General features: G+C 57.3%; 1 protein-coding gene across 1 annotated transcript in view; it reads left to right on the top strand.

The window, feature by feature from the left end:
- The first annotated feature begins 1,235 nt into the window (after positions 1 to 1,235).
- The window catches only part of FIGNL2 (fidgetin like 2), a 32,592-nt gene continuing 11,339 nt past the window's right edge, over positions 1,236 to 22,488 (top strand). The window contains exon 1 of the mRNA XM_079774069.1: positions 1,236 to 1,439. The gene's annotated coding sequence lies outside the window, so the exon portion shown is untranslated. The remainder of the gene's footprint in view (positions 1,440 to 22,488) is intronic.

Genomic DNA, 22,488 nt, shown 5'->3' with positions numbered 1-22,488 from the left:
CAGGCTGGTGGTGAGGGGCGCAGGGGCAACCTTGTCCTGCTGGTACTTAGACTGAACTGCACGCAAAGGGGGAAAAAAACAAACCCTCAGAAGAGAGGACCCTCAAACACTGCCTTGGGACCCTCCGGGTGCTCAACATCTCCTCCAGGAACTCTCTCTGGACCCTCCAACCTAAGCCCAGCCCCGTCTCACCTCCTGGGGCAAAACGGGTTCTGCTATGGCCCTCACCCTGCAGGCGTCCTTTCCCGGCCGGATCACTTCTGCAGCCGAAGCCTCGGGCCTGTGTGTCTGATAGAATTCTGTCTGTCCTTGGACTGGGCGGTGCCTTGGGACCCTGTCCCATGTCCCCAGCACCCAGCCCAAGGCCGGCACAGAGACGTTTCACGAACACCTTTGGACACTGTGCGTGTCCACCCTCCATTCAGCCTGCCTGGCCCAGTGAGGATGTGGCCTTCATGGGGAAGCCCTTCTTGGGGAAGCACGTTTGTATCTCACACCCCACCCTCGGCTGCCCACGTCCAGGGCTCGCACTCAGCCCCGCACCCACCGGCTAGCCCGGCGGTGTGTGTCCAGCCTGTGCATCCCGGGCTGGCGCGGCCACGTCCGGCCCCAGTAGGTGCTCAGCTCACCTGGGGGCGGGATGGAAACGTGAGTCAACACGGCTCTGGCCGGCCCAGGGGCGCCGGCGGAGGGCAGAGCGGGTCTGGGGAGCCGGCGGACAGGGCGGGCGGGCCGGCTGCCTTCCCCTTTGCCCTTCGACCCAGGAAGCCGCTCACACCCAGCGGACTCGCTCGCGGGCAGCTGCCCAATCCCGGCCTCCCCCTCGGCGGACCGCTCCCCGACCCGACCGGCCGGCCCGGCTCCACCCGCACCCCAACTTCCCGCCCCGACGGCCCGGCCGAGGGGGCGGGCTGAGCGGGCCCAAGGACACTTGGCACGGAAGGGTCACCCGCCCCTTCCCCCCGGAGCGGCTAATTTATTTCAGAGCCCGCGGAGGGGAGGGGCGGGGCGGGGGGGGCGGGCCCGGCCGGCAGGGGGAGGAGGAGCCGCCGAGCCCGGGGCGTGGGGGCGGGGCGGCCGGAGCGGGGTGGAGAGGGCCCGAGAGGGGCGGGAGCTGGGGAAGGGAGGGGCACCAGGGGGGGAGGAGCGGGGAAGGGGAGGGCGGCAGAGGCTGCGAGGGAGGGCGCTGGGGCGGGCGAGGGGAGGCGGGGGTGGGTGGGGGTCCTGCCTGCGGGGGGAGCCGGGGCGGCCCCTCGTCCGGCCACCCCCACTGCCCAGTCCCGCTCCCGGCCGCGGCGGCCGCAGCAGTAGCGGCTCCAGGATGGTGAGCGCCGCTGCCCTCCAGCCCCGGCCTGTCGCCCCCGGCCCGCGCCCCGGTCCTGGGGCCGGACGCCCCCCGAGGCCGCGCACACTCACCTAGGACCGGCCGGGATGCCGAGGTACGGGGCCGGGCCGGGCCGGGCAGGCGCGGGAGCGCGCGGCCGGCGGGGTCAGGGGTGGTGACCGCTCGGGCCGGGTGTCCGGAGCTTTGTCCGCGGGCGCGCGGCGGGGCGAGGAGGGTCGGAGAGGGCGGGGGCCGCAGGTCGCGGGGTTCAACGAGGCGGGGGTCGAAGGGCAAGACCCGCGAGAGACCCGGGCGGGTGCGTGGGAGCCGGGGGTCACTCCCCGGGGGAGGGCGCCGGCAGGGGAGCGGATCTCGCCGCCGCCGACGGGCGCCCTCTTCGCCGCCCCCCGGGTGCGGAGGCGGCGGCAGTAGCGAGCTGCCGTCTCTGGGGGGAGCTTGCGGGATTGGGGGTGGGGAGCCGGGGTTTGCGGGTTCGGGTCCCAGAAGGATCCTGTGTCCGGAGCCGAGGGCCGGCCCGCAGGCCCCTCCCACTCCGTCAGGTCTTTGTCCAGCGGCCCGTGTGTGTGTGTGTGTGTGTGTGTGTGTGTGTGTGTGTGTGTGTGAGAGAGAGAGAGAGAGAGAGAGAGAGAGAGAGAGAGGGGGGGGGGGGGGGGGGGGGGGTGGGTTCCTGGCCCGGCGGTTCCCCGCACCGTGACGGGCAGTGACAGGAGACGGAGGCCCCTGGGGGCCCCGCGCCCCTAATGCCGGGCCCTTGCTTTCTCCTCCCCTGGCCCGGAGAGCACAGACCCCTCAGAGTCAGGGTGCTGCAGGAAGCTGCTCTGCCTGCACCCCTGGGCCGCAGTCCACCAGGGAGACCCACCCAGCCCCCAGCTCCAGACGGAGCCCCCGAAACTTCCCCTCGCCACCAGCGCACTCGGTCCGCACGGATTCCCCTGCGGGGAGCCCGCTCTCCGGAGGGCCCCGCGCCGAGGGCTGGGCACACAGTAGGTGCTCGGCCGATGCAGGCCCCCTTGCCCGGCCCTCCCTCCGGGCGCCCTTCCTGGGCGGGCGGCCTGGGCGGGGGTGTGCGCCGGGAGCGGGAGCGGCCGGAGCCGGGCCCCGCGGCAGCCCGGAGCGCAGGGGTGGGTGGGCTGCTAAAGGGACGGTCACTAAATCAGGATTAGGCCGTGGGGCTGTCAGGCTGCCTGGCCTGGTCGCCATGGAGACCTAATTTGGAGGAGAATAGAGGACGGAGAATGTTTGTGTTGCCGTCCGCGCGGCGGCGGCGGCGGCGCGCTCTCCGGACCCCGGCCCTGCCGCGAGGCCCCGGGCCCCGGGTCCAGTTCCATCCGGGGCTTCTGCGGCGGCAGACCTTCTCAGTGCTCGGCCCGGAGCCTTCCTCGTGGACCCTTTAGAGTGGGCCGGGCGGTGCTGGGGTCAGAGGGACTCTGGCCATGCCCAGGGCCCGACACCCCTGTGCCTCCGTCTGGGCGCGGCGGGGCCGGGGTTCCCCGAACGCCACCCTCCCTGTGCCCGAGCCCCAGAGGACGGGCGCGCTCACCGGGCGCTGCGGCTCTGCGGAACCCCAGCAGCCACACGGGTACCCCGAGCTGCGGGGCAGGGGCGGGCCCGGCGTCCACGGGTGGGCGAGAAGGGGGCGGGGCTTGCTGGCCCCGCGGTGCCGGATCGGGTGACAGGCCTCGTAAATCCCGTTTCTCATAGTTAACACCATTTCGTTTATTTCCACTTGATCCCATTGGTGCCCGCAGCAGCCACCCTCGCCGGCAGGGACCCCTGCGCCCTCGCTGTAATGTCTTCGGGGGAAGCCCACTCGGGCCAAAGGGAAGTTAGCTCCGTGAGGCAGGGGAGCTGCCCCCGAGAGGCCCACAGACCCCCATCCTCAGGAGGACCCCATCTTCCGAGGAGAAGAAGCGGGGCTGAGAGACACGGGACGGCCTCTGAGGCCCCACGGGGTTTTCTGGCCGTGGTATAAGGGTGGGCTGGGCCAAGGGTCCCGGGAACGGACAAGGCCCGTTCAGGGACGGGGAGAGGCGCCCGCGCCCAGTGTGTGGTTCCCGGAGCCCTTATTTGCTTTGCTCCCAGTCCTGGCCACCGCGTTTTATGGAGCAGAATCCCCTCCCCTCCCCCACCTGGGCTGCAGCTTTATTGCTGAGGTCTCAGCTCTCCACGCAATTTCACGCCTCTCTGCCTTTGCTCTTGCTGTTCCCTCAGCCAAATGCCTTCCCCATTGTCCCTGTCTTTCCACCACCTCCTCATTCTTCAAGGCCCAACTCGGGTGCCACACTTCCCCCCTGTAGCTTCCCCCAGAGCCCCCAGCTCTTGCTCCTCCCTCCGTGTTCTCCTGGCCCTGCACCTGTGCCTCCCTTCAGCCTGTGGCCTTGCCTCCTGGAGGATAGAAGTGGAGCACATACGTCCTTGCACCCTGCCCCCGTGGGCCCGGCTCGGGGGCTCAGCACCTTATGGGCACCCCATAAATATGTGTTGGCTGAATTTAAAGGGCTTTCCTAAGGACAACCTGCAAAGCATAGAATCTGGACCTTTTCAGGCAAGTGGTTCTGTGCTCCTGGGTGGGTGGAGACCCCTGGGTGGGTCTTCTCTTCCCCTCATTGCTGACTCTCCCCCTCCCCCCAAGTCGGGGAGGACTTTGCCCCTTCCTTCCCCACAGACCAGCATTCTTTCCCTGCCATTATCATCCTGTTAAACAGAGAGGCCAGTCAGGATCCATATGGATCACATTAACAATTGCTTATTATCTGGGCCAAGACTGCCCCCACTCTCCACCCCAGCTCCTACTGCTGCAGTTGCTGGACCCTTAGGAGCCCAGTCTCCCTGCCTCCCCCTCCCCCACCACTGGTCAGCCCGGGAGGCCAGGAGACAGGCTGGTCTCCCTCACCCGCCCTGTGCCTTCTAGAACTTTGCTTCTTCTCGACTTGGCCGGCAGTTAATGACTCCTTTACCCCATGTAACGAGAACCAGGTTCCCCACAGGAGCACAGCTCAGTGAGGATTCGGGGCTGCAGCAGGGGGAGGTGGACCCAAGGTCCAGGTGCACCTGTGGTCTGCAACAGCTCCTGCCTTCCAGTTGACAGAGGCGAGCCCACTTAGGCCGGCCATGGGGTATATGGTGTCTTCCGCCCTGGGCTGGCCCTGCTGTCTGTTGGGAGCTGGCAGGCTAGTGAGGAAGAGCAAGACAGGAGGGACCCTGCAAGTGCATCCAAGGCTTGTGCTGCGGTCAGAGAAGCCAGACATTTGAGAGTGTCCTGGGGCAGTAGCTGAGTGAGCCCTGAAGGTTGGGGAGTAGTTTATGTTGAAATGCATGTAGCCCAAGAATACTAGGCATAGAAGAGGCCTTCAAGATTACCCAGTCTGGGGGTCCATAACTTTTTGTATTTACAGACCCCCTCAAGGAACCAGCAAAAGTTGTCCCCAGAAAAGTGCACTTGCATCAGTTGACACCAGACTTTGCATTCTGCTTTAGAGGTTCTTGGACCCCCACCCCCACCACCCCACCCCCACCTCCGGAGCCCATGGGACCCTACACCTAGTCCACCTCCTTCGGAAGTGCTGAGGGCAGAGTTAGCCTGCAGCCCGGCACTCCTTCCTTCACAGGCAGCACTGTTCCATGGCCTTATTACTGGCAGGTGAACAGGATGAGCTAAGGGGCCAGGGGTAGTGGATCAAGGTGACAGGCCAGGCTTTGAATGGGAAAGGTTCCCACTGCCCAGGCCAGGATGTGGGTTCGTCATCTCAGCTCTGAGTGTGGCACCTGGAGAGACCATGTCCAGGGCTTACTTTGTCTTAGGATCCATTGGTCCCCAGGAACCAGGATGAGTGGCAGGGAAATCTAGCTTCTCCAAGCATTTCATAAATGTCTTGATAAATCATAGCTAACACTTATGCAGCACTTATTAAATATTCTGTATGTCATCTGTGAAATGGGACCTAGAACCGCGCATACCTCATAAGCATTATTGTGAGGATCAAATGAGTCAGGAGTCTGGAGCTGGGATTAATCAGGGATTGATAAGAAGATGTGACAAAGAGGCTGCATTTTGCTCTGACAAACCTATATTGAGCACCTGCGGTGTCCGGCACTGTGCAGGGTGCTGGGTGTACCTCAGCCAGGCTCCGAAGAGCTCCCAGCTTGGGTTGGGGATTCCTGGGCACCTGTGTACCAGGCCATGAGCTGGGCCTTCACGCCTCAGGTCTCCTGTGACAACCCTCCGTTTCTCCTGTGGCCAGGGAGGATCAGAGCCCATCCCTAGCCCTGGCATTGATGGCTTTGTCACAGACACCTAGTGTAGCTCATGACCACACTCCCTGCACACTCAGCAGGGCCCTGTGCCAGGCCCCGGGTATTTTATCCAGGCAACCATTCATCCAACCACCATTCTTTTTGGATGTGGTCCCACCTTCAAGGAGCTTACAAGGCAGCTGGGGACCGCGAAGAGGCAAAGGGACAGGCTGTGCTTTCGGGCCACTCTCGGTGTACTCCCTGTGTAGAAGGGAGCCTCTGAAGGTGTGTGAGCTGGGGGTGACCTGCTCAGAGCTGTGGAATTGGGCACAGGATGACTTGGAGAGGAGAGACGCAGGGAAGAGACCAGTACTTAACAGCAGGGCGTGGCATCACCAGTGGAGTTTCAGAGACTGAGTTTCCCCAGGGGTAGGCTGTTCATAGGCGACAGAGACCCTAATTCAGTGAATTAGTGGGGAGCTGGGAGAGTCTAGTTGCTGCTGTCTGGCCTATTTGGCCCTTGGATCCTCACGAGTCCGGGGTGTTTGTTCTTTTTTCCCAAGCCCAGTGGGGAAAGGAAAACTGGTGAGATTCAGGTTCTCCTGAAAAAAGAGCACCCTGTCCCCTTCACGTGGTCCTGCCCCGCCCCTACCCAGTCTGCCTCTGGTTTCCCTGGGAACTCCGGCCACCAGGGGAAATCACCCCTTCACTCAGCTCCTCAGAGAGTCAGCATTCATTAGCGGCCAGACCCTCACTTCTCTAGAAAGGGGATCCTTTTCTAGACAGACGGAGTCCTGTGTGGGAGGCCATGCCTATGTTGCCATCTTTCACCTTGTAGTCTTCTTCAGGCTCAAGTTTTAGGGCCGAGCTGCCTGCCTCCTTGGGTTGGGGAGGGCAGCTGGAGGACTGGGAGGCGGTCAGTTCAGTGTGGGGCTTGGGTTTACAGTGCCTGTTAGACATGCAAGTGGGGATGTCCCGGAAACACGGCAGAGAGGAGGGGAAGAGCCCTCCCCAGAGAGCCCCTCCCAGGAGAGCTAGCTGCTTCTGCCGAATGCCTGTTCTGACCGGACACTCATGTCCAGCGACCATCCACATGTTGTCAGACAGCTAACGTTAAGCCAAACATCTTTTAAAAAAATGTATTTTGATTTCAGAGAGGAAGGTAGAGAAAGAGAGAGAGAGAGAGAGATGGAAACATCAATGATGAGAGAGAATCACTGATTGGCTGCCTCCTGCACACCCCCTATTGGGGATTGAGCCCGCAACCACAACCTGGGCATGTGCCCTTGACTGGAATCAAACCAGGGACCCTTCAGTCCACAGGCCGAAGCTCTATCCACTGAGCCAAACTGGCTAGGGTCAAACATCTTTCATGAAGGGTTCACCTCACTCGAGGAGGGGGAGGAACAGTGGGCTGCAACGAGCTGCAAATCTGCAACCCTACAGTCATTCAGGTGTTCGATCGTCAGGAGCCTCTCCTTCCCAGTAAACACCACCCATTCCCCTAGCCGTGGTCTGGGTGCAGCTGGCTGCCCTGACGCCCTGATCAGTTTCCTGGTTTGTAACATGGGAGTAATAGTTGCACCTGCTGCCAGGGCTGTTGTGAGGATTAAATGAACTAATGTGTGCCGAGCACTTAGCGCAGTGCTTGGCGTGTGTGTGTGGGGATGTGTACAGCAGCAGAAGGAAAGGGTTGCTGTGGTTGTTCAGACTTTGCCTAGCACCCTCCCCCCAAGTTCTCAGTCTCTCTCTGTTCCTGTGGCCCTGCAGGTGTGGGGGGCCACCCCCCTGAGGACAACCCTGCCCACTCACACCCCGGTAGACCGGCCAGGCTGCATAGCTGGAGTTACTCAGCTCAGCACCCCAGGGCTGGGGAGGGTGGGGGAGGGGACAGAGGCACCACGGGGGAAGCCTGGGTGGGCTGCCTGGGCCTGCTTCCTTCCCTCTGCTCAGCCCGGCCCTGCAGGGGTGTCCCACAGACCTCTAGGCACTGGGAGGGGAGCATAGTGGGGCCCAGGAACATAGGATCACCTAGACTTTAAAGCGTATGTGTTTTGGAGGTCACATGCCATCTAAATGGATTCGATTCAACCTTGGATCCTAAACCTGGCTTGGTGGGTGGGGGGATGGGACTCTAGTCTCTTGGGCTGAGACATGTGGTCCATGACCCCTGATGAGTCCATGGATAGAATTGTGTTTCAATGCTATTAATTCCCTCTGTGGCCCCATGTATTTTTAAATTTCTTCCCCCAGCTTTACTGAGGTATAATTGACAAAGTAGTCCTGTGTATTATTTTTTTTTATTGAGGCATAATTGACATATTGGTTTCAAGTGTACAACATAATGATTTAATATTTATATATTTGCAAAATGATCACCACAAGAAATCTAGCTAACATCTCTCACCATAAAAGCTATATATTTTTTCCCGTTGTATTTTTATCTTATGCATTGAAAAAAAAGTATTTTTGAGAACAGACAGCATATTTACCAGACTGAAAAGGGAGCATATGGCTGAAGACTGGTAAATAGCCCTGAGCTCAGGCCCCCCCACACCCATGCAGGGCCGAGTCCCCGGGGGCTCGGAGACAGGCACTGGGAGGCCTTACACAGCCCCGGGTAGCTGTGGTGCCTTCTCTACCTGGGGCCTTCTTGGCTTGATCCACTCAAGGCCCTGGGAGCCTTGTGCATAGCGGTCACTGCCTCCACATGTGGTGGGAAGCCCCAGGGAGGGGTTGGCTCCAGCCAGGGCAAAGCACAGGGTTCATCTGCAAATTTGCCTCAGTGCCTTGATGAAAAAGCGCCTCAATGAACAAGTAAATCATCTTCAAAAATTACTTATTATAATAATTCCTACAGTAAGAAAATACTCCAAAGGCCCTGCTCTTATCACCATTGCATCAGGGCGAGTTTTCTGAGGGAGGGGACTTTGGGAGGGTAAAGGACATGGTGGAAAGGGAGCAAGAAGGGGCTGCTGGGCTAGAGAACTGCTGTGCAAAGGCCCAGGGGCAGGGGTGTCGGAGCAGGAAAGGTGACATCAACTCGTAAATAAGGCCTTTGAGTGGCAGGACAGATGTGCAGGGGACCAGTTCAAGCACCCAAGCGGGAGCCAGCAATAGTGTCAGAGTCCAAGTGGCCTAGCAGTCTGGGAGCACCCCAGCGCAGTACCTGGAAGGCAGCCTTCTAGGCAGAGGGACGGGCAGAGCAAAAGCCTGGACGTGTGAACATGTATGGCCTAGAAAAATGGACCATTGTGGCTGGAGGGGCTAGAGGAGACCGATTGGCAGGATCCAAGGCCGGAAGGAAGGAGAAACTGACTCACCGCTGGTGCCAGGCTAAGGGGTTTGGTGTCCACTCCAGGGTAAGTGGGGGTTGAATGTGTTTTAGATAGAAGGACACCCTGGCAGCCATTCAGAGAAGGACTAGGAGGGCAGGCACCTGAGGTCAGATGCTGGGCCAGCTGTGGTGGGGGAGGTGAGAACTGTGGGTCATTTCAGAGAGGGTGTTGAGGGGACTCAGTGACCAGCTGGATGGGTGGAGGCTGCGAGAATGGAGACACAGGACCTCCATGGTTTCCAGCTGGGTGCAGGACAGACTGGAGAGAGAAGGCAGAGATGTTTTCCCTGGGGAGTCTGAGGTCTTCGTGGGCCTCCAGGGGGTGTAGTCTCGCCTAGATCCCTAAATCTCCCCCTGAAGTTCCCAGGGGCCATGGAAAGTGTGGCTCAGCGTGAAGTTGGTGTGGCAGGCTCTCCAGAGGGACCTGAAGGGCATGTGACCTTGCCTGGCGATTTCTAGGAGGCAGAAGTTTGGGGGTGGGGTGGGCATGTCAAGGTCCCAGGGCTCCTCCCTCTGTGGTCACAGGAGGGGCAGGTGAGAGATGCCTGGGGACACATTCAGAGGGGCCAGGTGTCAGGCTAGGGCGGTTTGGGATTCAGTGATGGAGCTCAGTTCCCCCCACAGCCTCTGCAGACCCACATGACAGTCAGCCAATCAGGGGTGTGACTGGGACCTCACTCCCTCAGGGCAGGGCTCTCTAATCTGTGCTCAGCAGGCAACTGGTTCTCTTCTCTCCTTGAGTCCCTCAAGCCCATTGGATGTTTTTGTCATCAGAAAGCATCCTCCTTTCTCTGCCCCCTCCCAACGCCCCCACCCCCCCACTTTTTCCAAGGCTGAAGCTCCTAGCCAGCCCTCTAAGGAGCCAAGTCAGAGCCTGCCCTGGTGTCCTGCCCCAGCCCCTGGCCCCGCTCCAGCCAGTCTTGACAGTAGGACCCGTCCTTCAGTGCCCTCACACCAGCCTGTGAGGGATCTGCCACGCCCTCCTGCTTCTCACTGGAAGAAGCAGAGATTGAGACCCCGAACCACACCTCAGAGGCTGACTCACTCCTGCACCATCTGAGCCACAGGAGGGAGGTGGGGCTGGGAGCTGCACATGGGTGCCCTGGGTTTGCTAATGGCTCAGGGGCCCCAAGCCCTGGGTCAGTTTTATATATATATTAATGATTTCAGAGAGGGAGAGAGAGATAGAAACATCAGTGATGAGAGACAATCATTGAATGGCTGCCTCCTGCATGCCTCACACGGGATGGAGCCCACAACCGGGGCATGTACCCTGACTGGGAATCGAACCGTGACTTCCTGGTTCATAGGTCGACCCTCAACCAGGTCCGTCTTTCAGGCTGGCCTTCAGACACCTGCCTAACTCAAATCGCTAATGCATTTGTGGGTCCCTGGGAGCAGCCAGTGAGGGTGAGGGAAAGGGAGGAGGGAAGGAGTGTGCCCTGCTGTAGAATGGGCCTGCACACAGTGCCCGCTCAGCAACCTGTTGTGGGGACTGAGTGACATGGAGAACAAGCCCAGCCCAGCGTGCAGTGGCCTCCCCAGGGGATGACAGCCCAGCCGACCAAGCCCTCTGGAATGCACAGACATAGGGTGACCCCTCCCTCCTTTTCTGTCCCTCTCAGGGTCCAGGAGTTGAATCTATCCTTAATCTGCTCCACCTAAGCCAGTGATGGACAACCTTTTGAGCTTGGTGTGTCAAACTTCGCCAAAAAACTGAGCATAACTCGGGTAGTGTCTCACTTTGAGGAAAAACTAACTCCAAGACTCTAGTTGCAAATGTTTCATCCTCAGGAGCAGCAAATGTTTCATCCTTGGCATGCGGCCGCGTGTCATCAGAAATGGCTACGCGTGTCAGTGCTGACACGCGTGTCATAGGTTCGCCATCACTGACCTAAGCTCAAGTAGTGAGAAGAGGGTGTGCAGGGTGGGCAGTTCCCAGCCTCAGAGACCCCGTAACTTGGCTTCAATGAAAACTTGTATTTGCTCCGTGCAGCTGGTCTCAAGCAGGCATTGGGGAGAAGCAAATCAGCCTTACTGGCCCTTCATGGAGGGATGAGTGCCTGGTAGCCTCAATGAAAACTTGTATTTTCGGTAGCCTGGAACCTCTCAGAGGTACCGTTGGTTTAAAAGAGGAAGGCTCTTTAAATATATATATATTTCAGAGAGGAAAGGTGAGAGAGAAACGTCAATGATGGGAATCATTGATCAGCTGCCTCCTGCATGCTCCCTACTGTGGAGTGAGCCCACAACCGGGGCATGTGCCCTTGTCTTTGATCGGAATCAAACCGGGGACCCTTCAGTCCTCAGGCCGATGTTCTACCCACTGAGCCAAACCCGCTAGGGCAGAAGAGGATGCTTTTTAACCAGAATGGTTTTCAGTTGCTGAAATTCCTGCAGCCTAAATGAGCGAAGGGAACAAAATGTAGGCAGGTGAAGACAGAGTGTGTTTTCTTCTGGGGAAAAAAGGTCATAACTGGGCGCGTTCTCCCTTCCTGGTGTCCAGCCTGGAGGAGGGAGGTGGTGGTGCAGAAAGGGACTCGGAGCAGCCCCCAGCAGCACAGCAGCAGGAGGGGCGAGGGAAACCTGGAGGAATGTGGGGAAGACGGGGTGGGTGGGAGTAGGATTCAGAGCTGGAAAAGTGATTAGTGGTGTTGAGGCTGAAGTCAGCTCTGGCAGCCCCCAGGCAGCGCAGGAGAGAAACAGAGCTGTTATTCCCAGAGGACAGACAAAGGTGGCTGCCCGGTGGGCCACCCCCAAAAGGCAGCCAGATCAGAGGGGGTACAGGCAGTTCCCTAAAACCTGGGGATGGACGCCCCTCCTAGGGATTCGGGGTGGGATTGTGTCTGCAGGACCTTCTGCAAAAGTAGGGGAAGCCCAGGAACAACCCCCACCTCCGGGGGGGGGCAGAGGGGCCGTTTGATCAGCGAGTGTGTAAATTGGGATTTTATGGATCGCTTATTCGCTGCTGGAGCCCAGGCCCCCAAATTCCTCTGTGCCCCAGAATGCTTAATCTAGTCCTGAACTTTCCCCTGGGCGGGAAGGGAGGCCGGCTCACCACAGGCCCCAGCCCTCCTGCTGTGTCTCCCCCCAGGCCCCAGGCTTTGTCATTGCAGGTTGAGCACTTCAAATGTGCAAACACACTCCCTGGGCCACGGGGCAGTGGGACTTACCCTTCATTGCTATGATTGGCGTGTGGTTCAAGGCAGCAGCAGCTGTGTGTGTGTGTGTGTGTGTGTGTGTGTGTGTGTGTGTGTGTGAGAGAGAGAGAGAGAGAGAGAGAGAGAGAGAGAGGGAATGTATGTATGCCTGTTTGGGGGAGGGGGTTAGCTCCCTGTGCAGACCACTGGGCAGAGACAAAGAATCTTCATAGACCCTGGAACAAGGATTAACACCAGAACAAACCTCGTCCCTACCTGGTCAAGCTGGTTAGGGAGCCTACCTGTCCATCTTTACATCCTCTTATTATATCTTGACATGGCGGGGACTTACTCATTGTGTGTTGAAAGGATGGATGGATGAGTGGCCACATGAGTGGCTGCACTTGTAACTGCGGTTGTGTCTGCTCGAATAATCCAGCACCTACGCATTCCTCAATCCTAAAAGGCCCCTCCTCCCCTCACTGAGATTTGCTTTTAGCCCGAGCCTGGCTGACACAAGGCCGGACATGAGGGACCGGCCAGGCCTCGGGGGACACAGCTGTGACCCCCAGACTCTGTTGCCACTTGAGAGAGCTTTCACCGTGGTCACATTTCTCCCTGCCAGCCCCCATCTGTCCTTGGGACTTGATGAGGATGAGGATGGTAGACCAGGGGGATGGGTGTTGAGCAGCTGATGGGGAGGGAAGGAAGCACAGCCCAAAGGGCCAGATGACAGACAGCCCTGTCCCACCGTCCTCTGCTCCTCTCTAGCCCGCCCCTCTCCTCCCGGCGGCAGGCAGGGCAGGCTGGGCTGGTGGGGAGCCCTGCCTCCCTCCTTCCTGGGGAAGCTGGAGCCTAAGCTCCCCATTTAACTGCCTAGGAATCCTAGGGAAGGAGGCTGAGTCCTGGGGAGGTCCACACAGAGATCCTAAGAAGTGAGACTCCTCCTACAAGAGAAAGCGCAGAGGTTCCCGTGGTAGCGGGAAGCACCCTGGCTGCACACCCAGTGCTGGCCAGGATAGAGCGCTGTCCAGGAGGGCTTTCTGGGAGATGGGAATGTTGTGAGTCTGCGATGCCCAGTCCAGCAGCCACTACCGCACATGCCTGCTGGGCGCTCAGAGCGTGGTTAGTGCTATTGAGGAACTGGAATGCTAATGTAATTTATCTTTAATGATATGTAATAATAATTTAAATTGTAAAATAGCTAATACATGTTAGTGAATTTAAATTTAAGTAGCCACCTGTGGCCAGCAGCTGCGGTTTGGACAGCATAGGATCAGAGGCTGTGTTGAGAGATAGAACCAAACGCTTGGGTGCAAACCCCTTTCTGGCTGTGTGACCTTGGTCAGGGCTCTTCCCGGAATGGATGCTCCCTCCCCAGTCTGTCAGACCACCCAGCCCCAGTGTGGACATACGCAGTTAGGGGATCATCTGCTCCTGTGGGTGGCTGAGCTATTCTTAAGTGGTCCGAGGCCACAAGGGGCCAAACACCCAGGGACAGACCTACAGCCCAGGGTGGGAAAGGAGTATGGAGCTGTAGACTTTGCAGCATCTTAGGAACTTCCACGGGGTTGCCACTCCTAGAAGGCTCCCTGGAAGAGGGGGCTGAAGGCATGCTTGGGCTGGAGCTGTGCCTGCGAGCTGAGCTCTGGGACGGCCAGGTGCTTGGCGCCTAGGCAGCTTGACCAAGGCCGGCAGAATGTTCTAAGAGTCCCAGCGTCCCCTCTTACCAGGTGTCAGGAACTTTGGAGAATCACCGCCCCCCTCTTTGAGCCTCCATTTCCTCTTCTGTAAAATGGGGAGAAAATGAGTATCTGGCAGGGAAGTTGTGGGAGTGAAACTGAATGGTAGCCATGAAAGTTCCTTGCAAACACTAGTAGGCTGGGGGAGAGGGAAGGTTTATCCTCAAGGGTGCTGGGCCCCTGGACTGGCCTGGCCTCTCCAGAGGACAACAGATGGTCACAGCCTGTCTGTGGCCCTGACCGCGGACACAGGCAGGGATTTCTGCACTCTCCCCTCCCCCCAGCGTGTGTGCACACCGCCCAGATGGGGGCCACTTGGCCAGCCTCAGTCAGGCCGACCTCCTGCTGTTTGGCATTTGACATATGAAGAGTCCAGGCCCAGAGCACACCCCCGCACACCCCCACCCCAGAGAGGAGCCAGACTGGCGGGAGGCCTCTCTACCTTGAGGAAGCGGATCCCAAGGGCCCTGATCTCTTTACCATGTGTCCGGGGGCCTTTGATGGGAATTCCATTGCCCCCTTTGTCCTCTCCCAGAGGCCTGGCTGGGGGAAGAGAGGAGGGAGATTAAAAAAGAAAGAAAGAAAGAAAGAAAAGGCTAGCTGGGGTGGCTGGTGGCTGGGTGCCCTTCAGCTGCAGGTACCCTTTCCCTATCCACCAGAGATAACTTGGCTTTGCCTTTTGCCACCCTCACCATCTCATTGGGCTCAAACATAGTCACCCTAACTTTTAAAAAAAAATTTGGTCACAGAGGCAATTTCAAGCCTCTTTGCCCATCAGCCATCTAGCCATCCTTCCGTTACACAGGTCTATTAAGGACTTACTGTGTGCCAGGCACTGTCCTAGGTGCTTGAACTACGACAATGAGCAAAACAAAGGCCCTGCTGTCATTGAACTTTCTAGTGGGTACCAGAAAACAGAGCAACAGGTAGCTCCGCTTACGAGGAGTGCTACAGAGACCGTCAGGTTGAGGGGACAGTGAGGCGGCAGTTGAGCAGAGACCCGAAGTAAGTGAGGGTGTGTGTGAGCCACACGGAGACCTGGGGGAGGAGTGTTCAAGGCACCGAGCACAGCAAGGTCAAGGGCCCCAGGGTGGGAGCAGGCTGGGTGTGGGGTTACCGCGGAGGCCGGCACAGCGGGCGGAGGCCCGGAGCTAAGGGGAACAGAGAGAGCTTTAGGACCCGCTAGGCCACAGGGAGGACTTTGGCTTTTCTTCTGGATGAGACAGGAGCCACTGGAAATTTCTAGGTGGGACAACGACAGGATCAGACATGTTTCCAGGTGGCTGCTGTGCTGGGAATGGAGAGTGGGGGACAAGGGCAGAAATGGGAGGTGAGGCCGGAGACCACGGCCGTCATCCAGGTGAGAGAGGTCGCAGGAGGCGGTGAGAAGTGGTTGCAGTTTGGATAGATTTTGAAGCCAGACTCGTTGGTCTGAGGAGAGGTAGAGATGACCCGAGGTTTCTGGCCTGAACAGCTAGAAAGGCTGGCGCTGCCATTTCCTGAGATGGGAAGCTGGGAGTGGGGAGGTGGCCGTGGTGAGGAATCAGAAGTTTGATTTTTGGAGATGCCAGTTATGCCAGTTAAATGTTGGAGTGGAGGTGTCAGTAAGAAGGTTGGATGCACCAGTGGGGAGCGCATGACAGAAAACCATGCTCAGGAAACCTCAATGCATAGACGATGGTCAAGGCCACAAGACTGGACGGGGTCTCTCAGCAATTAATGTGGAGAGGAGGACCCACAGACTGAACCCCGGGCTCTGCGAGGCTGGGGTGGGGGTGAAGGGGGGCACGGCAGAGGCTGAGGAGGAGAGGGGCAGGGAGCCCCGTGTGGACGTTTCAGAAAGGAGGGCTGTCAGCTGAGGCTGATGCTGCTGAGCTGGGGCCACTGAGAACTGACCGTCAGATTTAACAACGTGGTCACACCCCACACGGCACGCAGGTGGCTGGAGTGCCCAGTGTGAAAGGCTGTTTGGGGGGGGGGGGGGCAGGGCATCAGGAATAGCAGTGTAGGTGTCTTTCAAACTGTTGTGTTTTTTGTTTGTTTGTTTTTTTTTTTTGGTTTGTTTTTTGTTAAAAAGCAAGCAAAGAGCAAAAGGATGTAGTTGGAGGGGGATCAAGAGATTATTTTGAACATTCCCCCCCACCCCCCTCAGGTGGGAGAATAGCAACATGTTTGTGGGTTGACGAGATGAAGAATAGGGGAAACGGATCCTGCAGGAGCGGGGACAATTGAGGGAACAGCACCCTTGAGTGCTGAAAGGGGATTGAATCAGTGCAAAGAGGAAGAACACCCTGTTCTTGCTGTCAGGAGGGACTTTCTCCAGCTTCCCCAGGTCAGCGAGGCACCGTGTAGGGCTGGGAGGATGCATAAAGGAGCAGGGCTCGCCTGGGGCCTTGAAGGACGCGAGTTCGTTCGTTCGTTGGGAGAGGGAGGGCACTTCCAGTGGGGTGGGACCGTGTGAGCACAGGCCTGGAGGCCCCAATGAGCAGGGCTGGTTTTTTCTAGATTTCTTCAGGGCCTGAGCATGGAGAGGAAAGCTGGCTGCATTTCATTATTGGAGGGATCGGAGAAGCCTGGGACTTCCTGCCCCAAGACTCGAAGAGAATGAGCCCAACACCTGTCCTCACCGTTCCCACTCCTTGGCGCTCAGAGCATGCACCCCTTCCGCCCCCCAGTAGGTGCTTCCTCACCTTCCTAGGTCCCTCCCCTCCCCCTCCCCAGCTCCAGGCTCACCATTTCTCCATCCGAGGAGTATAGGGACACGGAAGAACGGGTTCAGATTCTTGTGCATGGACCCCTGCTCTACTTAGGGGTCTGCTCTGCTATCTGTATCCTCGCCTTACCACAGTCTGTAGACGTGGGGAAAACACTGCTCAGAGGGAGGAGGCCCCCATCTGGACCCTGGGCAAGCCACACCTCCTCTCTGGGACTCAGTTTTATCATCTGTAAACAGTATCGACTGAGGTGGGTGTTGTGGGCAGTGAGGGAGTGATGCCATGGATGTGCCAGCACTCCCCGCTCAGCTCTGGTCCTTCGCCTTCACTTCAAGTCCATGAATACACCCCAATGCTTTCCATCCCCAGACACCCATCTTAGGTGCTATCCTGGTCCCCCCTCCAAAATAGCATCCACTGAGAACTACTGAACTCATTCTTTTCTTTTTCTTTCCCTCCCTCCCTTTCTCCTCCCCTCCCTCCCTCCCTCCCTCCCTCCCTCCCTCCCTCCCTCCCTCCCTTCCTCCCTTCCTTCCCTCTCTCCTTGACCACTTACGCCTTATCTTCTCTGTTACACAATAGAGACTGTGAGGACGGTTCGCAGTTTGACCCAATCTTGCATCTCTAACACCGGGCACTCGGGTGCTGGCTAGGAACAGGACAGGACGGGGTGCCTGCAGAAACAGGCTGCAGCCCTTGCAGTGAGTTTGCAGTTGCCTCTCTGGCCTCCTTGGTTAATCCCCTAAACGTTCCTGTTGGCCAGTACCAGGCCCAGCAGGTCCCCCAGGCAGGGCTGTGCAGGCCCAGCTGTGCTGGGGGTGCGCTCTGTCCTGAGCTGGGGGAAGAGCTTCCTGTGTGGTGGGTGCCAGGGCTGTGGCTGGTGACTGGTCCTCAGGAGTCCTTTTGTCACTCCCCCCCCCCCCCCCCCTCCTCTGGCAGGGCAGGGCCCAGCGGACGGGGGGAACAGTTGTGAGCACTAGACAAAAAGCCTGGGACAAAAGGCCTGTGGGAGCCGCGGTGAATAGATTAATGAGATTTCCATATGAGGGCCAACAATGGGATTCTCCACTCCAGCCCCTTTGTTCCTGGCTGAGATAATGGAGCCCCGGGGAGCGTGCCCAAGAGGGGGCTGCAGAGCCCCTTCTCCTCACGGGCCTGGAGCCGCCAGGCAGCTGCCCCGCCTTCCCTGCCCCGCCCCCAGCCCTGCTCGGTCCAACCCCCTCCCTCCCGGTGGGTAATGGAATTCTGAATCATAGCATTTCTGTAAGCTGGGGAAGGGGGGTTAGGAGGCAAGGGGTGTTAGGGGCCTCCTTAGAGAGCTGGAGGGGGTGTTGGCACGGCAGGGTTGGGGTCTCTTACTGCTGCATCAAGTATAAAGTTTACTTTAAAAGGCTCCTAGCGAGAGAAAGTCTGCAGTCCACCTTCTACACCAGCTGTCTCACTTGACAACTGAAGAAAGTGAAGCTTATAGAGATTAGGCGTCTTGCCCAGGGCCAGTGACAGCTTAGGGGGTTTGCTGCCCTGGGGTGTCAGAGTGAGGGTGGAGGAGGAGTGTGAGAGAAAAACAGTCTCTTGATGCTCACACTACACTGCTTCACTTCTGACACCAGATGTGTGGGTTTCCACACAGCCAGTTCTGCAACACCAGCTGGGTGGCCTACAAATTTAGCTAAATTCTGACACTATTTACCTGGCGATAACATCAGATCCCATAGGCTAAGCAGTGGTTCTCAACCTTCCTAATGCCGAGACCCTTTAATACAGTTCCTCATGTTCTGGTGACCCCCAACCATAAAATTATTTTCGTTGCTACTTCATAACTGTAATTTTGCTGTTGTTATGAATCATAATGTAAATATCTGTGTTTTCCGATGGTCTTAGGCTCTACAGCAGCGGTTCTGGCATTTCCAGTGGTCACGACCCACAGGTTGAGAACCGCTAGCAGGGTCGTCTAAGACCATCGGAAAACACAGATATTTACATTACGATTCATTAACAGTAGCAAAATTACAGTTATGAAGTAGCAACGAAAATAATTTTATGGCTGGGGGTCACCACAACATGAGGAACTGTGTTAAAGGGCCGCCGCATTAGGAAGGTTGAGAACCACTGGGCTAAGGGCTCCGTCCCACAAGACTGCCCCAGTTCAGATGGTAATCACAAGTTGGGATTGTCACCTGTGCTTCTGACCCATGGACTGTAAATTGGAGATTCCCACGCCCCTCTCTTTGGGTTCCATTCATTTGCTAGAGTGGCTCACAGCACTCAAGAAACCAGTTTACTTACCAGATTGCCAGTTTGTTATAAAAGACTACAACGCAGGTACAGCCAGATGGAAGAGATGCATAGGGCGGGGCATGTGGGAGGGACTGCAGAGCGTCCGTCCTCTCCCAGAGCACCACCTCCCAGCACCTCCACATGTTCACCAACCCAGAACCTCTCTGAACCCCACCCCTCGTATTTCTGTGGAGGCTTCATTACGTAGGCATGATCGACTGAATCCCTGGCCATTGGCGATGGAGCTGGGTCTCCAGCACCTCTCCTTCCCCAGGAGGTGGGGGTGGGCTGGGGCTGGAAGTTCCCCCTCCGTAGGTTAAAGGAGCTTCTATAGGAGCTTCCCATCGCCTGTCAGGCCCACTGCACGGAGTGCCCTCCCCCGGCCATGGGGACTGGAGAGACCCCTGGGGCTGAAGTCGGCGCACTGAGTGTTCTGGCCATTTGTGAAGCGGAATCGCTTCTCACTGATCCCGGAAGACTTCCTAAAAACGAGGGGTGAGGGAGTAAGGAGTTTTGCACTGACTGTCCATCCAGTAATTCCTTCCGTTACTATGTACTGCTCGCCTGAGTTTGAGGGTCTGCACTCGGTTGGTCGAGTCAAGTGGATCAGCCTCTTCTGTGCAGAAGGGCACGTGGCCTTCAAGGGCCTGCCGAGAGAGAGCTGCTCAGAGCCTGACCTTGCTCCCCAAAGGGTGCAGTTTCAGGAAGTTACCTTTTCTCGGGGTCCAGCCACCACCAGGGAAGTCCCAGACCCAGATGAGGAACTGCCTGCCCAGCCCAGGGGGGTGAATACCTGTCAGATGGCAAGTCTGCAGGGAAAGGGACTGTTTTGCCGTGAGAGGACACAAATGCTCCTGCCTGGGGGCACAGGCAGCTGGGACCCTTCCTCCCCCCAGCAGGTGCTTCCACCTGCAGGTCCGAAGGGTAACTATACAGTGTGTGAGGCACAGCCACCCTCCCCGGCAAACGCAGACACGTGTTTCCACAGGGCCAAGGAGAAGATGTAGGCCAGGCCATGGCCTCTGGCTCTTCCCTGGCTGTGAGTACCCGAGGGCTGGACCAGGGAGGGAGTGCAGCCAGGAGATAGGGCCTGGGCTCCTGCTCAGACTGTTGCCGTCGGAATCCTGCTCTATGATGTGATGGCTGTGTGACCTTGGGCTGTATTAATCTCTCAGTCTCCCCACCTGTAAAATGGGAATGATGGCAATGGCATTGATGCCATAGGCCTGTTGTGAGGGCTACACGAGACAGAACAGGGCCTGGCTCTGCCCCCGGTGCGGGGTGCTGGGAAATGGCATGAGGATGTTCTATCATATCAGCTGGGATGGAACTCCCTCACAGAACATTCTCCCAGTTACCTCAACCCCAAGGGGAAGGGCCTTGTTCAGAGTCACTCAGTAAGGATGGGCCACTGCTCCGGCTCTTAATTGTACCATTTGTCATACTACTTTGTACCCCATACGGGACTGCGTACTTTACATACATTATTTTTTTAAGTCCTCAAGACCGCTCTGCAAGGCATATGTTATGCCCTTTAACAGATGGAGAAATTGAGCTTCAGTGAGGACAGGCACCCTGACAAGGATCGTAGAATAAGTGAGTCTGGATTCAAACCCAGGTCTCCCTGATTCAAAGCTCACACTATTCCCCAAGTCCCTGGGTGATGTAGGGGACTGGAGTATAGTCTGTGAACCTTGAAGGAGGCAGGATCTCCTGGGAGATCCCTCCTGTAGGAGGCTGAATGGGAGGGGCTTGTGAGCTAGGTCACAGGTAGGCCCAGAGTCCCTGTGTAAGAGCAAAAGGACTGTAACTGGTCTGGGTGTGGGGCAGGGAAACAGCATGCTCTATGCTCTACCCTAACCTCTCTGAGTCGGGGGGGAGGGGAGGAAGGCAAGGGGGAGGCTGGTTGTGTCAGAAAGCACCCAGCTGAGTTTGCATTTAAAGCCCAGAGAGATGAGACAGAGTATGTGTGTGACAGGCACAGACCTGCACATGTGCCTGTAGCTGCGCACACCTCCGCACAGTATGAATGCTGGAGTGTGCCAGGCTCACGCGGGCCAGCATTCTCAGCCTGGGTGCAGGACGGCAGTCTCACCTCCTCCAACTTCTGTCTTCTCCCCTTCCTTGGGCTGGGGCATTCCGGCCAGACCTTTGCTCTTCCCTTGGAAGAGGTGAGAGGAAGTCTTGAGAGCAAGTGCTTTGTGACTGAGTTTAGAAAGTTGCTGACTGGCCCTCTGCTCCCCAGCCAAACCATTAAAGGCTCTCTAACAGAGGCCAGATCACTGCATTTAGACAGCCATCTGAAAGGATCTTGAAAGAAGGGGAAAAAAGAGGGGCTGGTAGCAAGTGGGGACTTAGGGTCCAGGAGGTCTTTTTGAAGACAGGAAGCAATGATGCTTGCTGTGGGGAGGGAGCCAGGACACAGTAGGGGGAAGGAATCCTTAATTAATGAGGCAAGATCCCAGGCTGAACCAAGATGGGATCAAGGGCTGGGGTGGATGGACGCTCAGGCTTCCTGCCTGCAAAGTGGATGTAGATAAAGGTGCAAGCAGAAAGCCGGAAGTGAGGGCAATGTGCTCCTGGTTAAAATGGAAGAGAGTTACCTAGAGTGGAAGGCCAGCATCCGGAGGGGTGGAGGGTAGAGATCAAGGGGGCTGGATGAGCTGCCAGGGACAAGGGCCCCTCTGGGTAGGGCGAGGAGCGGCTTGAGAGGGGCTAGTCCTGGAATAGATGAGCTAGAGGGGGTGTGATGCTGGGACAGGGTGGAGAGCCACAGGTGGATTCCTGGAGTCCACACCTGCTAGGTGGAGTGGCTCAGTGATGACCTAGGCTGAGTGCTTGGCCCTGAGGGTGGGGACTTGAGTGAAGAGGAGCAGAAGGGGTGAAGGAAATGCCCATGGAACTGCCCAGACACAGAGCCTTCCTTACCGTGTCTATGGATGTCCTTCCCCATCATTCCCAGCTTAATGTGTTCAGGGAAAGTGCTGTCATCAAATATCTTTTCTCCATATGAAGGAGCCAAAACACAGATAACCATGAATAAAACAATAACAACACAAAACAGGTTTAAAGGTCCATGTGGTAATACAATATGGGGGGGGGCGCAAAAGCAGGTTTACGGTTGTTTGTATAGAAAATACAATAATTAATAAATAATAAATAATAAACTGTGTTTCCAGTACTCACAACTGTAAACCCACTTTTGCCCCACCTGATTTGCATTTGTATAACTCTGATGTTCCCTCATAAGACCCTGCAACCAGACCCCTTGTGATTTCTGATGTCCCAGCAAATTACCCCGGCTGACACCAGGTAATGCCTCTGTTCTTTGAAAACCTTCAGTAGAACCGGCATATCTGCCCACAGACCTCCCACTCAGCTCTGCTTTCTTGTCATTGGTGTTCAGGATGAACGCTGAAGGCGAAACAACCTTAAAAACTTTCCTTTTTTAAGCTTTAGTATCTATGGCTCACGCCCTCCCTAGGGCAGTGGCGATGAGAGTAAATAATTTTCGATTCAAAGACTGCTCTCTCCCATTGATGTCAGGTCATAGTCTTTGGAGGTGGTGCTGTCAACAAACTGCTGTAAGTTCGGGCAACTGAAGAGAACCTGAGAAGCCACTTGCTTATTTTCAGCCTCTTCTTCTACCACGCTCCCTACATACACCTACTTCCAAGCCTTCAGTGACCCGACATTTCTT

This window comes from Cnephaeus nilssonii (assembly GCF_951640355.1).
Source record: "Cnephaeus nilssonii genome assembly, chromosome: 6".
In the NCBI taxonomy this organism is placed as follows: Eukaryota; Metazoa; Chordata; class Mammalia; order Chiroptera; family Vespertilionidae; genus Cnephaeus; species Cnephaeus nilssonii.
This window is presented reverse-complemented; position numbering and strand designations above follow the sequence as displayed.